An 18,479-nucleotide genomic window follows, 5' to 3' on the forward strand; every position below is an offset into this window, starting at 1 on the left:
ATATTTACATTACTAAGAACTGTAATTTTTTTTCTATAATGTGGTAGAATCCCATACAGAAATGTTTAAAAATAGAATGAGCAATATAAAGACAATATAATAATACATACAATAGTAGTAATAAAATTTAACTGTAAATTAGTATTATTATTCATTTAGTGATTTACATATTTATGATAAATGTCTATTTTTAAATTGTGTACAATTTGCATATAATAAAGTATTAAAATATTTCACACTTCACAATATTAAATGTTTATATATGAATATATAATTCTAAAAAGATAATATGTATGGGGATTAATAAGTATATTTTTAGCATTTAAAAACATATTTTCATACAAATGTTGATTTAAGCAAAAGAAATAATAAATGATGTACTGTAATGTAAAAAATAGTGTGTACATGTAATTAATTTGTAGTTAAATTTCAATTTTTTTTTTGATATTACATACTGTACACAAAGTGGTGTTAACTAAACATAAATATAATAATGTATAAAACTATAGCATTACATAAGCTTACAAGGGAATGTTAACATCAAATCTATCCATAAATATTTAATAATAAAAAATAATTGTACACAATAAAATACTTTTTTTTTCTTTCAACTTTATTGTCATTATATGAAAATTAAAAAAAAACACATTCCATTGACTAATTTTGATCAGGTTTAGTAAATAAAACTAATCTAATCTTAATGCCTTCTTGACGAAAAACATTACAAACCAATTATTCTAGAATAAAATAAGTTGAATAAATCAATTTGGGCAAACAATAACAGAAGCAGGAGATAAACAAAAATTAACTTATGGTCTTCAATTAATATCTTGGTGAGATTTGATTGACAGATAAACCGACTAATCAGCGAGCGTCATTTAGTCACATGATCAAAAACTTTTCAATTTCCTTAGACAGCTGGTTGTCAACGCGAAACATACGTGAGCCTAGGCCTAGATGTCTATGCTTGGTTATAGATACCCAGATTTACACGAGCAGTGTGCATCAGTGACTTGGCCTTTGCCGACAATGAGGTTGACTGAATGCAGCTTTTCCCTCTTCCTTTGGGAGCAAAATACAGAGGCTTTTAAAACAATTTCCCCGCCTGTTCCATGAAACACTATGAATATATGATTCATTTGCATATCGCCTACCCTGAATTTTCTTTCTTGAAGAAGGTTGATAGCAAAGAAAATGTTTGCCAACTCGGTAAGTCTAGCCGCCATTGTCTAAGGTTTTCGTGACTTTGTGGGCGGGGCTTTGCGTCTTTGTCGACATGTCAATTGCTATGCTGTACAAATTTACTCCCACCCCCTCCTCTTCTGGTACTGTACCACATCAGTGCTCTTAAGTATTCCGGTAGCGCCAGTCTTTTAAAATGAGCTCAACGTATCCAGACTCCCACAAGGGGTTGAAATTTCGGAATATATGTAGTTACATAATAGTACAAGACAATAGATCAGTCAATCAATTAATTGTTCCATTTAATTGGTGCCATTTCAATGGTCATTGACCGTGACAATAACTTTGCTATTTTCCCAAATTCCTATATTTCAATACCTTGATTATTTTTTCGTGCTATTAAACATTCACAGGAAACTTTTTCAACCTTGGTATTGTTCATTATTATTGATAGATTATTATAACTGGGTTATTTAAAACATGATTCTAATATCAATAACATATTGATGTTATTATTTTAACTGGGTTATTTATAATTTGATCCTGACATTAATAACGCATGTTTATAAGTCATGCTTCAGTAGCTCTCTGCCTAGCATCTTAAACATTGACCCATCAGCATTTGACCTTTGCATTTAACTGGAGAAGTGGGGTAATGTGTCTCCCTCTCTGGTAACTCCTGCCAAAATTTTACTGGTACTGTAATATATTATTTATATATGGATTGACATTTAGTATCCTGGTAAAATTTTGAATTTGTCTTATAATCTCAAACAATAACATGAGGTAAAGATTCTAGAAGCCTGTGCTCATTCGGCCTTATCAAGACGATCAAAAACATGTGACATGTCTTAATATGGTCATGAAGACATCACGTCATGACCTTATATAGGCACATCATGACTATGGACATATATCAATATGAACATGTATCATTTTTTGTCACATAAAACTTGTTAGTGTGGATATAGTTTCAATCTAAAATATTCAAACTTTTATTTGATTGTTACAAAATTTTGAATCTATAATTTCATGACATTCTGAATTGTCGTATTATTAGAGAAAAATTTGTTTTTGAATTTCATTGTGTACACGTATTACTGGATGAGCCATCAACCTCCATAAGAATGCAACTTCATTTTCACGCTTGAGTAGTTCCATCCTTGTCACTTGTTCAGAGTACGTAGCGAGACTGTGTGCTTCCATTCGTAAATATTGATTTGATAATTATGTAGCATTATGAGAAGGCCTTGTATTCAAAGTCATCCCGCGTACGTCTGCTGCTTGTGAGTCTTGTGGAATTACTCTGTCTTGGAACACGCGTTTTTACCAATCTCTGGATAATTTTAATAGACGGAAGCATAGCTAGTTTGTAAGTGGTACAGACTAAATTGTTTTTGTGCATTCGTTATTTTTAGGTCTGTGTGCTATACATTATGTATGCTATAATTTGCCTAATGTGAAAAAGATATACATTTTTAAATTTATTGCAGAAACTCTACTAGGCTTAGGCAAATTCACTATATTTAATCAAATAACAATAGGTTTAATTAAATACAGTATATTTATCTACAGTTGTAGATAATTTTATTTTGTGAAGGATCGGATATGTATTTTATACTAATAGTATATATTGTGGGAATCTATTCTTCGTCATTCTTAATCTGCATCTATATTTAGAACGTTCCGAGTTATGAGCTTAAAGGTGCTGCGTTACAAAAAGTTTGGTTAGTATTACAGTAATAAAATTTAAATTACAGTAATTATTAATGTGAAATTTAGATTATCATTTAGATTATAGTAGTGTCAGAACCAAGTTGGAAAAAAATATATGTTAGTATTGATGGTGGTGTTTTTTTAGCTAAGGAGTATCAAAACTCCTTAACTTGGTAAAATAAGAATTCAGTTTCTTTATTAATAACACCTTGTAACAATACAAGGAAGGAAACCACATTATTTCCTTCCTTTCACTGAAGCTTGGTCTCCATAGAATCGCTACACAGTCGCTACAGGGTTTACACTGCTATATTTGCACTGCGTAGCTGTCCCCGACGCAATTGGGAACGCTCCCTTATTCAACTGACCAATCAGCGTTGCCAAAGGAGTCGGCGATAGTGTGTAGCGAGTTTCATAGAATCCAGGCTTTAATTTATTTTCTTTAAATGACTTAGAATGAGTTAAAGTAAAGAAGATATTGCAATAATTAATTTGCAATGCAAATACAATTCATTTATGATATGAAATCAGTAGAAATTTAATTAAAACGACAAAGGTGTGTTCCCTATATTATTTTATGATGCAATGATAATGACCAGATATTATTATTTTTTTTATATTGAGCTTTCTATTGGATACACATGGCGTAGCATGATTAGAGTAGTGACTTAGAAATGAGGTGCATGCTACATTATGGAGTACAGTCCTGTATGAAAGTACACCAAAATGGATAAGGATTCAAAATTGACAAGATTTCTGCTCGTTTACCGAAAAATGTCCCCTTAATAGGGGTGTCCCTAAATATGGGTGTCCCAAAGGTGTTCTACTATATTTTGTATTGAGGACGGGGTAGTATTTAGCTAAGGGGCACTATAAATTCTTAAAGCGGATGAAATAAGAACATTATAGGTTATTTTATATTAATAATTATTAAAATTTATGTCTCAGAGTACTAATTCAAATTTAAATGCAAGCCAATTCCCTCTACCTTATGAATAGTGTTTGTTTTTGTGTACGTGTTATTATGCACACTGAACCAATGGCTTAACGCCCAATCTGATGGATGAGATAAGTAGAGCAAAGAGTCCTATACAAGGACACCATGCATGAACAGCATTTAGAAACATTATAGGTTATTTTATATTAATAATTATTAAAATTTATGTCTCAGAGTACTAATTCAAATTTAAATGCAAGCCAATTCCCTCTACCTGATGAATAGTGTTTGTTTTTGTGTACGTGTTATTATGCACACTGAACCAATGGCTTAACGCCCAATCTGATGGATGAGATAAGTAGAGCAAAGAGTCCTATACAAGGACACCATGCATGAACAGCATTTAGCAGGTTTTTAAACCCGGTCCCTCTCGCACCAAAGCCCAATCTCTTATGATTTTATGTGAACTCGCCCTTCATTCCATGGTTTTATTCAGACAACGTGAGTGGTGTAGATGACAGATCGTGTAGCATCCTTGATAATGGCTGGTTAGATGGCAAGGATAATTGCAGGCGATCTGCTCCAATGAAACCATCCCTAATTCTTTAAAATCTTTATTGGTGATAACTTGACAAGCTTGGTTAAATTGCCTCAAACCTCTGTTCTAAAATACAGTAGGCGCCAGTTATGTTTTTCTTGTGCTCATATAGATTACTTTAAATCGTTTTGGAAGCAAAAGAAAGCAGCATGAACTAAAAACTGTAATGGTAGTTAAGAAATTTACCTGAAAAATACATGCAGAAGAATTAGACTAAACCCTGCTGACACAAACCCAATATCTTTGTGTCTCTGAGGCAATGAGAAGTGATAAATCTAGACAGGATTATAGATAGATGGGAGAAATGAATTCAGATAATAGTTTTGATTATAGGAATACAAATCTGCATACATAAATCATCAATTGACATTCAGAAATAAATGTTTTCCTTTGTAGAAAAGTCCAGTAAGTTTATTGAGAATTGCCAATCTTTCATACACACAAATAAAAAAACATTAAAGACCCGTATGACATACTGGATTGTAATGACTAATATAAGAAAATGATGAAATACATTCGGCACTAATGATTAATGAATCACGCTTGAAGACCTTAAATGAAATGTCTTATTAATAAAAAACAACTGTGAAAAATGCTCAATTTGTCAAGCTGGCCAAATCTTAAAAATTGCTAAGATCAAGTTGATGATGTCATCACATTCTAAGCTCACAATGCACCCAGGCAACGAATGCTTCAACATGATGGCGGAGTGAAATTCAAATAGCGAATTAAGTTTAATTTTCATACAAACAAATAAAAACATTAAATGGATAGAATTACGATGAATGTGTCAAGAGTATGAAATGCGAGAGCTGATCAAAAAATATACAAGAGCAAGAACTTAAAGAAAATATACAGATTTAATAAAGTTAATGAAAAATGTTTATTAATAACAAGATATTATGTAGGCCAGTACCATATGAATTATTAATTAATATGAAGATGAAATGAAGTACAGTAGATAAAATGTTAGATTATAAAAGTTTGTTTACTTCTTTCATCATTACACAGATTTTAGGTGGCGCTATTTTTAGCTTGGTGCTTAAGATATGTTCCATTGAATACCAGATTCAAAAATGAAATGAAAAATCAAGTTTTAAACCATTATTTTTTTTGACTAACAACAAAGTTCACTCCTTAGACTCATGAAGTAGTACATCTTAGGCTTGCCTCTCTTTTGAATTAATATCAAAGTATGTATCGAAATTGCATGTAGTAGTGGATGTTGCCACGATAAGATTGTATTCATTTACTCACAGTTATTCAAGAATAGCCCGAAGCCAGGTAGTGGTCAAAGTTAAAACCATAAATTTTGGGTTACAGTACTATTACGGCTAATAATATTCAGGTGACCTAATTGTTGTTGAAATGTTACTAATTCAACTACCTTCGTCATTGTCAATATCATCGTCAAGCATCATCATTAACGTCGTCATTACATTAGTAACTTCATCAATTCCGACATCATACTCATCTTTATCCTTTATTTCTACATCACAATTATCAGCATTATAATATCATCATCATCAACATTAGAATAATCGTTAAAGTCACCATCCACCTAAGCAACTCCATCATAAATATCATCATTCATTGATATCATCGTGATAATGATTATCATCATACCAATATCACCTTCACAGCATTGTGTCATCCTCATTGTCATTTTCATCATCTTCATCAGCAGCAGTTTTATTATCATCTCCATCATTATCATTTTTTATTTCAAGCTCCATAAAATTGTTATGGTTAGAGGCATATCAGTAACGGCATGCTTTAGCAAAACTGATTATATAAATATGGATTTTTTTAAAATAGGTTTTGTATTATTGTATGTTTAGGTTAAATAGGTTTTGTATTAATGTATGTTACCATATTCACCTAATAATAAATGTAATCTGAGCTAGAAGAAACGATCAAAGTATGAGGTTTTGTCCGCACTGACTTTTGACACTTGTACAGATATCTTGGTCGAATACATCAGTGTGTTATAACTAAATGTAATGTCAAGCACATTACTGTAATATGCTTTTCTCTAATAGTAATATTCAATTGTCAGATTTATTGGTCAAACTCGTTAAATACATAGTTTGAACTTTGCAGTGTGTCTTTCCTGTCATAACATATAACGGTAATAATAATAAAATTCCACAAAACAAATCATTAGACATGGATAAAAACTTAAACATAACTAATGAAAGTTGAACTGAATTATGACTAGAGAAAATAATGTTAAAATATGTCAGAGAACATAAAAGTTACAGTGATCTTTCTATAATTTTTTTTTGACATTTTGGATCAGATAAATATATTAGCTGTTTTAATTTTATGGACAATGTATGTTGTACTGTGTATTATTCCTGATGATGCTTAAATAAAGGCGAAACGTATAATAAAATGGCCTTGTAAATGTTTGGAGTGACATTCATATTATATGTTGTATAAATTGCTATTTTCTTTATTTCATATATTAGCTTATAATTGAAAATTAGTGAGAAAATATTTCTTGTCAATTAAGGCCATGTCCTTATAGCTTTTCAAAATTCAAAAGCACATTAAATTTGTAACTTCGAAATTATACGGGTCATCATATAAAGTTATAGACAACAATTTGATGTGTTTAACATCAAAACATTTGTTTAATTTGTGACCTACAGTAGCATGTGTCCCTGGGAGGTCCTCATAGGTTTATATCGTACCAGATGGGTAGGACCAGCTAGGCCTAGATATTTGTTTAAACTTGCATTTCTTAGTTAAATTAAATATGAGATGTACAATTGTCTACACATATTTACCTAAGAAATGGAAGATAGGAGAATGCTTCCCTTGTTGATGTTTTATTGATGGCACGTTCAATAGTCAGCCATTTTAATTTTTACTATGAAATCACTGCGATTAAACCTATGTGTGGTTTGATTTTGCCTCCCCTGCTCATCACTTATACAGTGCGGCAAATATTATTTTCATGTTATGCTCATTCTTTGTTGTTTGAAATTGTTTGACCTCGCTAAAGGGTAAATTTTTTTTTCCGCATTTGCAGTTGTTTCCATTCGGTACAAGATTTTGATTTCATGTGAAAAATAGAAAAATGGCTGCTTTCCAATTTTTTAACCGGTATTAAGTGCTATTGATACATTCTAAGAGACACACAAATAATACAGTTCTTTTGTTAATTTGTATAGACCCATGAATTGCCAGGTTGTCAATTTAAGGATTTTATTGTAGTTAAAATCAGATGCATAATTTAGGATCATCATACTGACCTAATACCAACAGCACACAGAAGAAACTGAAAATGGGAAACAGTACAAAATTAAATTATAAAAAAACTTGTGCCTTAAAATGTTGTATTTTTAAGATGTTGAGACATTAATGGGTTGGGAATTATACAGTATAAATGTACAAATTTTAAAATATTAACCACATTTTGGTTTTAAGTCTAGAACCTCCATCATACTTGTTGAAACTGCTTTAAAAAGTACAATAGTTTTGTTTGTATTATTAAACTGTATAGAAAATGGTGGTTACAAAATTGTCTTTTCTTTCATCCCAAGGAAACAAATTATACCTCTTCTCTTTATAACCACTACATTTGAAGTGGATGGTTTTTATTGGATAAGGTAATTCCCATTTCTTTTACATACGACATCATTTAATGGTTTGACTCATGGTGTAGACCAGACATTGCTAAGCCATGTTCAGTGCAGTTTGTAACTGTCTGGTCTAAGATATGATGGGATTACAGTGCTGTATGCCATACACTGATGAAATACAATTGGCTAATTCCAGCACTGTTAACAAGAAGTCAAAATTGTCTTGGAATGCGTAGAGGATTTTGTGTCTTTCGTACATACGTAATTGTCATTTAAATCCCTTGATCGTGATGGATTTCATTGGTGTTGATAGTAAATATTCACGTCTTTCTGAATCTGTCTGCTTAATGCTTGCGATTATAATCATTATAGATATGTATTATGATTTAATATTCATTAATATTAGATAATTTATGTAAATAGGAAGGTTAGATGACCTTACCATTTCAAATTTGATGTAATTAGCAATTAACATGTATTATGTTTTGTAATCATTAATTTCCAATAACTTATGAATGTATAAAGACCTGTTTAAAATTTGAATGGTTTATTTGATAGGCAAATTGTAGGAAGAAAGATAATATGACTGTAACTATACCTATATTTTATTGATGTCAGATAAATGTATTATAGGTCATAATATACATTTAGATACACTATTGTAAACTTAATTATTTTTTTTACTCAAACTTGATTTTTGCCTCTAATATTTTTTTTCCATTTTATAAGATAATGAAATGAATTCAAGGCTTAATTTAATTGATCCTGTCAGATGTTTCTCCTAGATTAAACTGTTTGAAAACAACACTTTTAGATCAGTAGCACTCACAACCATTATGGTGCATTCAAAAAAGGGTAAAAAGCTAGTAAGATCACATTAAAAAGGCAGGTTATATGCACCAACATAACAAAAAGGAAGAAAGTTGTGAAATTCACAGTAATTGCTACATAGATGGATGGATGGCGAATAGATGGATGGATGAATCAATAGATGATGGATATGGATAAATAAGTAGATAGTAGAAGAGATGGGTAGGTGATAGATTGATGGTCGGTTGGTTGGATAAATAAAACCTTTTGATTATTTATTTAATGCAAGTACAATTTTTCTCCTTGTGGTCCAGGTAAAACAAATTTTCAATCTACAGTAGTTATATCTTCTTTTCTTTTCAGCATAGTTCTATTCCAATCACATCATAATTATTATAATTTTTCACATTTGTCCCCTTTCAATACAAAAAACAATTTGACAGAATTATATTTGGTGTAAAACACTAAGGATAATCTAAAAACTTTAGGCCTACTCCAGTTGGGTCCCTGTGGTAGTGAATGGGCAGTAAACTGGTAGACACTTTCCTGCTCGTTTTCAAAAAGTGTACTGTGTTCTTTAACATGCACATGGGTCATATTGCGTACATGACCATTGGCTGTAATGTCTCATCCGAAAGACGGCGCACTATTATAACTATTCCAGCCGAAACACGAGAAAATCAGCTACTGGAATTTGAATCAGAACCAAAGATTTCAAAGGATTTCCATGGTTCAGCACCCACAGTGACTACCAATCTTTCTTGATTATTTTCACAAATTTTTGCCTTGTACTAAGCTTTCTTTTATCCATCCTTGCCTCTTGATCTTGCTACTTCAACTCCATCAGACATTAAAAATGCTCTCAAATTTTTTTTTTTAATCAAGTAGTTATACAAGACCAAGGCCAAGGGAATAGTTTCGTTCTTTAGGCTTACATTTTATCTATCGATGCCACTTTATTAAATTGTTTTTTTCATTGTTCTCGGCGGATGATAGCCCTTAATGGCTAACAAAACAATGAATGATTGAATCTTCAAGTCTTCTATTAATTGTAATTTCCTTGGATTATAGTATAAAAGTGCATTTTAGTAAATCGTAGATATTTGAGATATTATTTATTACTTAAAATAATCTAATCAAGCTAAGTTGTGGCTAAAATAGTTTATCATACATTAGTGCTTATTGAAGTTTCTAATAGAATGCAGTATGAATGAATTTGAATATATGTCATTCATTTAAAACTTATTTGTCGAATTCAAATTATGATTTGTAATTATTAAAAAGTAGGTTAGCAGGTATTATTCATACTTTTGTATTATCAATTTCTACCCAAGTATACAGTGCAATTTGCTGATTGATGATTCTACATTCATAAATTTTTACTTGTATCCTTAAAGTATTAAAACATTGTGGTTTGGTGCAGCGGGAATGATTTGGTTTCCAGACCTTGAGGTCCGGGTTTCAATCCCTCGCTGTGCATTTTGCTTGTGCCCTTGAGCCAAGTGCATTGTTTCTCTGTACCAGTAACCAGAAGTATAGATAGCTGGTGGGGTTGCCTGCTCCTGCGCCGATTACAGCAGCAACACTTAAGCATATGGACCCAATGACCTGGTACAGAAGCACTTCATATCTGATAGGTGCAATATAGATAATTAAATGAAATGAAAATAAAAATAATTGGCATGCTATAGCAAGAAAATTAATGTAAGCCAAATGACCCTAGTTCAGTAACTTGAAAATTTAAGCTGAGGATCTGTGGTAGTAATAGTGTAACACCATCCATGTTAGGAAAATGAGGCTGTTCATACTTAGAGCATGGACCTATTTAAAGGCAAATCCCCCCCCAGAAGGGATTTAAACGGCTTGTTTAATTAATTTTAGATTGTAACAAATGCTATCAAACAAATGATGTTTGAAGTTAGAAAATTCTCCATTGATGACCTAGTTCTGAAGCCCTGGTTTCTGAACTCATAATTGATGTTTTGTCATCATGACAGCTGAACAGCTGTTTTATGTTTGTAATCATCATTATTATGTATATTAATGCATTTTTACAATAATTTTATAGCTATTTATCTAGTTGCATATATTTTTACTACTTTTATAGTATCCTGTTCTATATCCTAAGTAAAAATGTAATGCCTGGGGCACACTGCATGTCATAGCCAACAGCTATGTATAAGCACTTGTCTGGTGCCAGCGCTAGTTCGCTAACCATCAGTGGCACTCTAAGCTAGTCGTTGAAAACAATTCATCGTGTGACATAGTGCTGCATCATGGTCTTATGGAATTTTGTCGTTTGCCTACGCCAACGTAGTGTGTGCATGGCCAGGCTTAAGAGTAAAAATACACTGATGGTTAACATTACAATAAAGTGTTGCAAAGAATATATAGGTTGTTGTGTGAATCAAACTAGCCACCTTCAGTATAGGCGAGTCGAGTGGCCGAGTGGTAAGGCAGGGGCGCCACTAGCTACAGCCTTAACATCGGCCCTGGGTTCAGCCACTCCTCGCCCATGGTTCGGTTGGTAGAACAAAGTCTTCTCGAATAAGGACTTAGAATGGAGGTCCAGTGTATACATCTGGCTGGTGTGCACTTTAAAGAACCTATTGCATCTTTCGGTAGAGTAGGGGGTTACCCTGATGTTATGGTTCATTTTAGCCCTTGTCGTTGTGGAATGATGTGAACATGTATCTACCAAGAAGCGCCTCTCTACGGCTGCTAGGTAGTTACGGACCACGCCCATATGCAATTCAGCACAATGACGCTGCAAGTTATGGGTTATTCACCTACCTTTACCTTTTTTTTTTTTTAGCATTTCTATTTACTGTAGCTTAAACTGATCAAGTTGTTCTAGTGCAGTAATCCAAAGTAGATATAAGGCTTACAAATAAAGTCAGTGGTAGATATCAAGAGGGGAAAAGGAATGGGGCGGTTGTAAGCATGGTGCAGCCAAAGCAAAGAGGATGACAGATCAAAATTACTTATTCTTTAAAAAAAAAATGGTGGATTCTGTTTATCTCTGCCTCTGCTTTAGAAATTCTGAATCTACTGCATAACATGGCCTTCTAAATACAGAATAGTACCACTGGCATGTTGTTGCTACTAAAGGCAATGTCACAAATTGATGTCGAACGCCATGTACGTACTACCAATCATATGTGTGATGAATTCATTTTATTGTGTATGTACTCCTTTATTAACAACATTTTAGCTTTATAATATATTATGCATGTGGTTGTCATGGATATAAAAGATCATTATAAAATATAATTTTAACAAACAGCCATTCTCAGTCAGAAATTGTATAGGTTTCATGACTTTCAGATCTTAAAGCAAACACCATCTTAGATGAGCTTATAATTTCTGCTTCTCGCTGCCAGCATGTGTAGGCATGGCTTCACCTCCAAACGTGGTTTGTAGTTGGAGAACACTTGTACACACATGATACCAATCCAGTGGCAGATTTATTTCAGGCCTCTAGAGGTGCCATAATCATAATTTTCTTCCCTCACCCCCAACCATGATGGGGCTGAGGTAGTATAGACCCTCCATCTGTGATAGTCCCTCTCTGGGCCCCCTCTATTTTAAATTCCTGGATCTGCCTCTGCAATCTCTTATTTGTTTATTTGACACTTGTCATAAAATTGGTAGTTTTTAATCTTTTCCAAAGAACAATTCTTTATGCTATGTTAGTGTAGGAGGTGTGACGTAATTTCTTTCTATCATCGCAAGAACATTCTTTTGTACTGGGGTTTGATGTGGCTATAGATTTTAGTGGAGTTCTTGCATTTTGTCATTTTACAGTGCGAGACACACAAACCTCAAATGTATTAAGTATTAAGTTTATCTTGTCTTCAACCAGACGTCTGCAGGTACACAGTTGAAGGTACATCTTTTAGGTGTTGGTAGACTGGCATTGTTGTCGCAGATTTGAATGTTTTTTTACCTTGTTCACACCACCCACCACAATTTGTATATTTATATCTTAGGTGGTGAAAGGCAAAGAAATAAAGTTTGAAGCCAGCATTAGATTCGAACCACTGACCACAGTGTTGAGAGTCTGAACCCTAACCCCGTACCATCATCAGATACAGGCGACACCTTAACATTTTACTTATGCCATATTGATTCTCATTTAATTTACAAGAGCTTGAATTACAGTAGCCAGTCGATTGTCTGCATGCTAACTAATCGGTTAGTGTCATCTTAAAATTGAGTTAATGAGATTATCATATCAAAATATTTTGTTAGTTTCATCGTTGGGTTTTAAATTTTTACTTTAGCAATGTAGGTTTTTGACCTTTGCCATCTATTATTTTAATCTTTACAAATGTATCATTTTCTGGAAGGGAACTGAATTTTGAGTAGTCATTGTGTTTAGTGGCTGATCAATAATTCGTTGAATGTCTTGATTGCGTTATGTAATTGTGACTCAGTGGTGTGTTAGATTGGTTGAATGGTCGAGTCAGTTTATTAAAAAATACCTGTCATATTGAAGAAAACAGCAAGTTTACTGAAGTGGCTGTACCTTATTGTCATGTGACAAATCTGAACCCATTAAAATATACATCTTGATTTTGGGATTTTAAAAATACTTTTTACGTCCTTTAATATTGATCAAAAATCTTTGGTTGTCACATACAAGGCCCTAAGACCAGCCTTGGTTCACATTGCTGCATAGCCTGCTGGGGCCCCGATGATAGGGGTCTGCGAGTAGCCAAGTGCCCCAGTGGAGTCCAGTGACAAGGTCCAGGCGAGGTCTGTGGGAGAATTCCCTATAAGCATTTTGGGTATGTGTATGTATAATTTAATATTAAAAATGTAGCCAAATAAAATAACATTTGTTCATTACTGCTGGAATACAGTATTTATAGATTGAAATGTCGTAAACTGGGAATTTTAAGTTTTATTTCCTTGAAATGCAATTACCGGTATAGACAAGTTGAAAGCACCAAGTAAGTAGATGTTTTACTCATCTCTACAGAATGTAGAGACTTTTAAGAAGACACATAAATAATATCGTTTCTATTATCCTCATTGCAGAGACACTGAATTGGCTGGAAATCAAATTAAGTAAATTGTAAAAATGTCTATAAATCATCAAAAACTGAACTACTTTGATCCGTGTCATTGGAAGTTGATACTTAATATTTAATCTTTGCTCAAGTACTTCACTGACTTAATTGAATGCTTGAGGGGTGTTTAGATTTTATGAATAGGTGAAGAAAAGTCGCAGGTTTGACTTTGTACAGTAGGGCTCCAATAGTACCTGGGACTTTGTGGACAAAGTTAGCTACTCCTTGCCTTTTCTAGTTTCCTGCCATGAAAAACAAAAACTTTATTAGGCCTAAATTATTACATCAGAGGCTGTATACGCGAACATTTTTTTGTCACAAATGCCTGTGATTTATTCTTATATGGGCCTTATCATGCCCATGTATTTATATATGATAATATTATGATATTGTCAAGCCTAATGTGTATGTGTGTCATCATGCTCATATATGGGCTAATCACACAAAATAACAGCACAAACAGACCTAGAACAACATTAAGAATTTTATAAGAATGAGAATATAATTATTAATATATAAAATTAATAAATAGATTTTAGTATAATTTATTCCCTTTCATCCTCTCCATCACGATTCAAACCCGAGATATTCCAATTTACCATTGGATGCTCTACAACATTATGAAGGTATATTCCTTTTATATTCTAATTAAGGATAATATAAAATAATAATATTCAAATAGTAATCTAATATATGTTGACCTTAGTGTAGATAAATGAAGTCATGCATAGAGATGAAAATTATTATAGAAATATGGTTTTATTAGTTACAGTAGGTGCCAGAAATGTAGTCGCATAAATTGTGTGAAGTATTTAGTAGGTGAACTAATTTTATTCTTCGAAATCAATGAACCCAAAGTATTGATTTGAAGTGATTAAGTTGTATAGTAGTAGATATGGGTCAAGTCCTTTTGTCTTATCTAGGCTACCGAGTCTTTATTCTGTTAGGAATTAAGCCGTACAACTAAGCACTGCTCCCTGTGATCGATAGACAACCCAGTCTGTTGGTTGCCGGTCGGTTGCCGGTCGCCATTAAAAATGATCCGTTGCGTACGCATGGGGTTGAGTTCTCCATCGAATCGCGTCAACTGATAACTGGCACTCACCCATTTAACAACAACAATGAAAGAGTCTTTCTTTAGTTTATTACTGAAATGCAGATATTATCTGTCAGATTCCACAATGTCAGATCAGACAGAAAGGTGTATGCTTGTTTATGCGAAGTAATTTATAAATTTTACATTGAATTTTCTTTTGACTGTTTTGTGTGTTGTTTTTTTTTCTATTTTGATGCTCTATTTGTTTTGTTTCTTGTTTTCTTCATTCTATTTTGATGGTTTGTTTGTTTTATGTGTTGTTTTTCTTTCTATTTTGATGGATTGTTTTGTAACTGTACCACTTTGAAAACCAGTACTGTAAGTGCCTGCAGTTTAAAGAAATTATAAATACTAAATAATCTATATAATATTTATTATTTAATATATATAAATTTTATCCTTCATGATTGAGTATTATAATTATTATAAATTTTTGGAGATAATATTATATAATATTAATATTTTTTTCTTTCACTTCCATATTTAACTTTGTCCAATTATGCATTCAATTCATTAATTCTTTCATTTATCCATTATTTTTAAATTTATTTACTGAGCTTCACATCATACATTCATTTACTCAATGTATTCAAATATTCATTATTTAATTTATCTATTCATTCATTCATTCATTCATTTATCAAACCTTGTAGTCCAATTTATATCATAAAAAAAAACATTTAATTTATTCATTTGATATTTTGATCTATTATACCAAGTGATCAACCTACATAGAAACTGTTGAATAAATTGTTTTAATGACTTAAATAATTAGTATTGTCCTAAGCTGGATGACTTCCCATTTGACATTCAAGAATCATTATCTCTCCTTCATCAAGAAGAATCTTAAGTGATTATCAATGAGCAGCGGTTTGGCAAAAGAAGGTATAATAACTCTTGCATTAAGTCTTCACAGTGTATTGAGGTTACTTTGAGCTTGTCTTGGAGTATTATAAATTTTTGGAGATAATATTATATAATATTAATATTTTTTTCTTTCACTTCCATATTTAACTTTGTCCAATTATGCATTTAATTCATTAATTCTTTCATTTATCCATATTTTTTAATTTATTTACTGAGCTTCACATCATACATTCATTTACTCAATGTATTCAAATATTCATTATTTAATTCATCTATTCATTCATTCATTCATTCATTTATCAAACCTTGTAGTCCAATTTATATCATAAAAAAAACATTTAATTTATTCATTTGATATTTTGATCTATTATACCAAGTGATCAACCTACATAGAAACTGTTGAATAAATTGTTTAATGACTTAAATAATTAATATTGTCCTAAGCTGGATGAGTTCCCATTTGACATTCAAGAATCATTATCTCTCCTTCATCAAGAAGAATCTTAAGTGATTATCAATGAGCAGCGGTTTGGCAAAAGAAGGTATAATAACTCTTGCATTAAGTCTTCACAGTGTATTGAGGTTACTTTGAGCTTATCTTGGAGTAAATGTTGCCAATGCTAAACATACTCAATGGCGTATCTAAGAATCTTTGAAATTGGGGGGGGGGGCTGATAGGGGTGCAAAGGTCGTGCAAAGGTCATATGTGGACTTAGTTGAGGGGCTCCTACTCGCAAAATAAGGTGATTTTAGGTGATTTTTAACTACTTGAGCATGATTTATTTTGGGAGAAACTGGAGGGGGTGGGGGCGCGAGTATTTTTTGGATACCAGCCCCCTGCGTACCCCTAGGTATGCCACTGAATATACTGTCTTGGAGTAATCACCAGGTGTCACAATTTTTGTACAGGCCAAGATGTATTATAATTGCAGATAAATATGTATCCAATAATGGTATGATCATGCTCAATATATGCTGTTGCAAAATATTGTAACATTTAGTATTTGCGTACCATTTTAAAAGGTTTTCTGTTAAAAAATATGGCAGTGGCAAAACTAGGTCAATGTGCCTATTAAATCCGCCCCTGGTATCTGCGTATATACTTCCATGAGCAATGTGCTTGTGGGAGAGGCCCCAGATGATTAAGTTGTATATGATTTTTTAATTTGTAGTAATAATGAATTGAAATTATGCATGAATAAACTAACTATATACACATGTTTTAGAGATAGAAACAATTAGTTTTTAGTATCTAAGTGTGTGTGCATCATAGCAGTTTATGGGTGTGATATTATGTAGATAAAATAGTCTCAGCCAACTGACTAAATTCGGTCGAGATGAACCTCAAGGAGAAAACAATCAGTATTTGCCAGTTCAGTATGTGGGTGTGTTGCATTATGGCAATACCTGGGTGTGAAATTATGTAAATACAAGCGGTCGGTACCCTCATGCTAGATTTAAGTGTCTACGAGCTGGAATTGATTTGCGTAACTGATTGTATAGTGTGAAGCTTCTAGGGAATTCTATTACTACCGTGCAATTGTCCCCCGAGATGGTACTTGCTATTACAGCATAAGGACCTGTTAAAATACTGATATTATATGCTAAATGGTTTGTTGAAGATATGGAGAAGACATAAAAAACTGCTTATTCATTTCATATTTTTATTTTTTACCCATTACACACAGGTACTTTTACTTTTTGTCTTTTTCATAATTTTTATCTTCATTGCACAAGTTGAAAAAATCAATATTAACTGCTGAAATTTTATAACATTTGGGCGAATATAAAAGTATTGTTTTATGTATTTTTTCCTAGCAGAAATTAGAGCAGGACATTATAATAGTTGGTATAACTAAATATGATATTTCCAGTACAAATTCCATATTTAGGTGGAAACTGAAAGCAAGGCTTTATATCTACTGTATTATAATACTGTCAATTGTGATTTATTTTTATTTTTAAATACTTAAAATTGTATAAAAATACAACTAATATGAAATTAATAACATTTTATAAATTATAAATGTCTTCTTTTCAAATAATGAATTAACTTGTAATGTTTACAGTATATACCATATGCTTATACTATGTATAAAACAATAAAATAATAATGTAAAGTAATACTATACTATTATAAAGTAGGAGAAATGAATATTTCTTAACATCTTTTTGCAATGAGAATCTAATGCTCTCTAAAACTATGCCAACACACACACACACACCATTAGGTTTATACATTTAAGAACGAACAAGTAACTGCTATTAATTGTGTCTACTCGTCAATAAATCTATATGCAGTGACCGTATCGTGCAGTTATTACTAAACACAGAGCACAGTAAAGCTGGCTATTAAATAAATATATTGGTATATTATTGTTAACATGGGTTTTAATGAACATGTCATTTCTCGTGCTAAATTTAATCAATTCCGTAGCGGAGGAGAATTGAAGGTGTAGTCGAGTATTGGTGTCATGCTTTGACCCAATTGATAATGCCAAGAAGTAAATCAAGACACAGTGTGTTTAAAATTTGCATTATGTAGGTTCTTTACGAATTCAAATATTTTATTACATGATTTTCCCATACATTGTCATGGTAT

The 18,479-nt window shown here is 32.3% G+C and overlaps 1 protein-coding gene across 1 annotated transcript in view; it reads left to right on the forward strand.

The window, feature by feature from the left end:
- Window positions 1–2,376: 2,376 nt before the first annotated feature.
- The window catches only part of LOC117108629 (synapsin-2-like), a 50,482-nt gene continuing 34,379 nt past the window's right edge, over window positions 2,377–18,479 (forward strand). Inside the window, exons 1-2 of the mRNA XM_033250721.1 lie at window positions 2,377–2,554; window positions 7,988–8,053. The gene's annotated coding sequence lies outside the window, so the exon portion shown is untranslated. The remainder of the gene's footprint in view (window positions 2,555–7,987; window positions 8,054–18,479) is intronic.

The sequence above is a fragment of the Anneissia japonica genome, unplaced genomic scaffold, assembly GCF_011630105.1.
Source record: "Anneissia japonica isolate Jap-2015-1 unplaced genomic scaffold, ASM1163010v1 scaffold287727_len1644234_cov201, whole genome shotgun sequence".
Classification (NCBI taxonomy): domain Eukaryota; kingdom Metazoa; phylum Echinodermata; class Crinoidea; order Comatulida; family Comatulidae; genus Anneissia; species Anneissia japonica.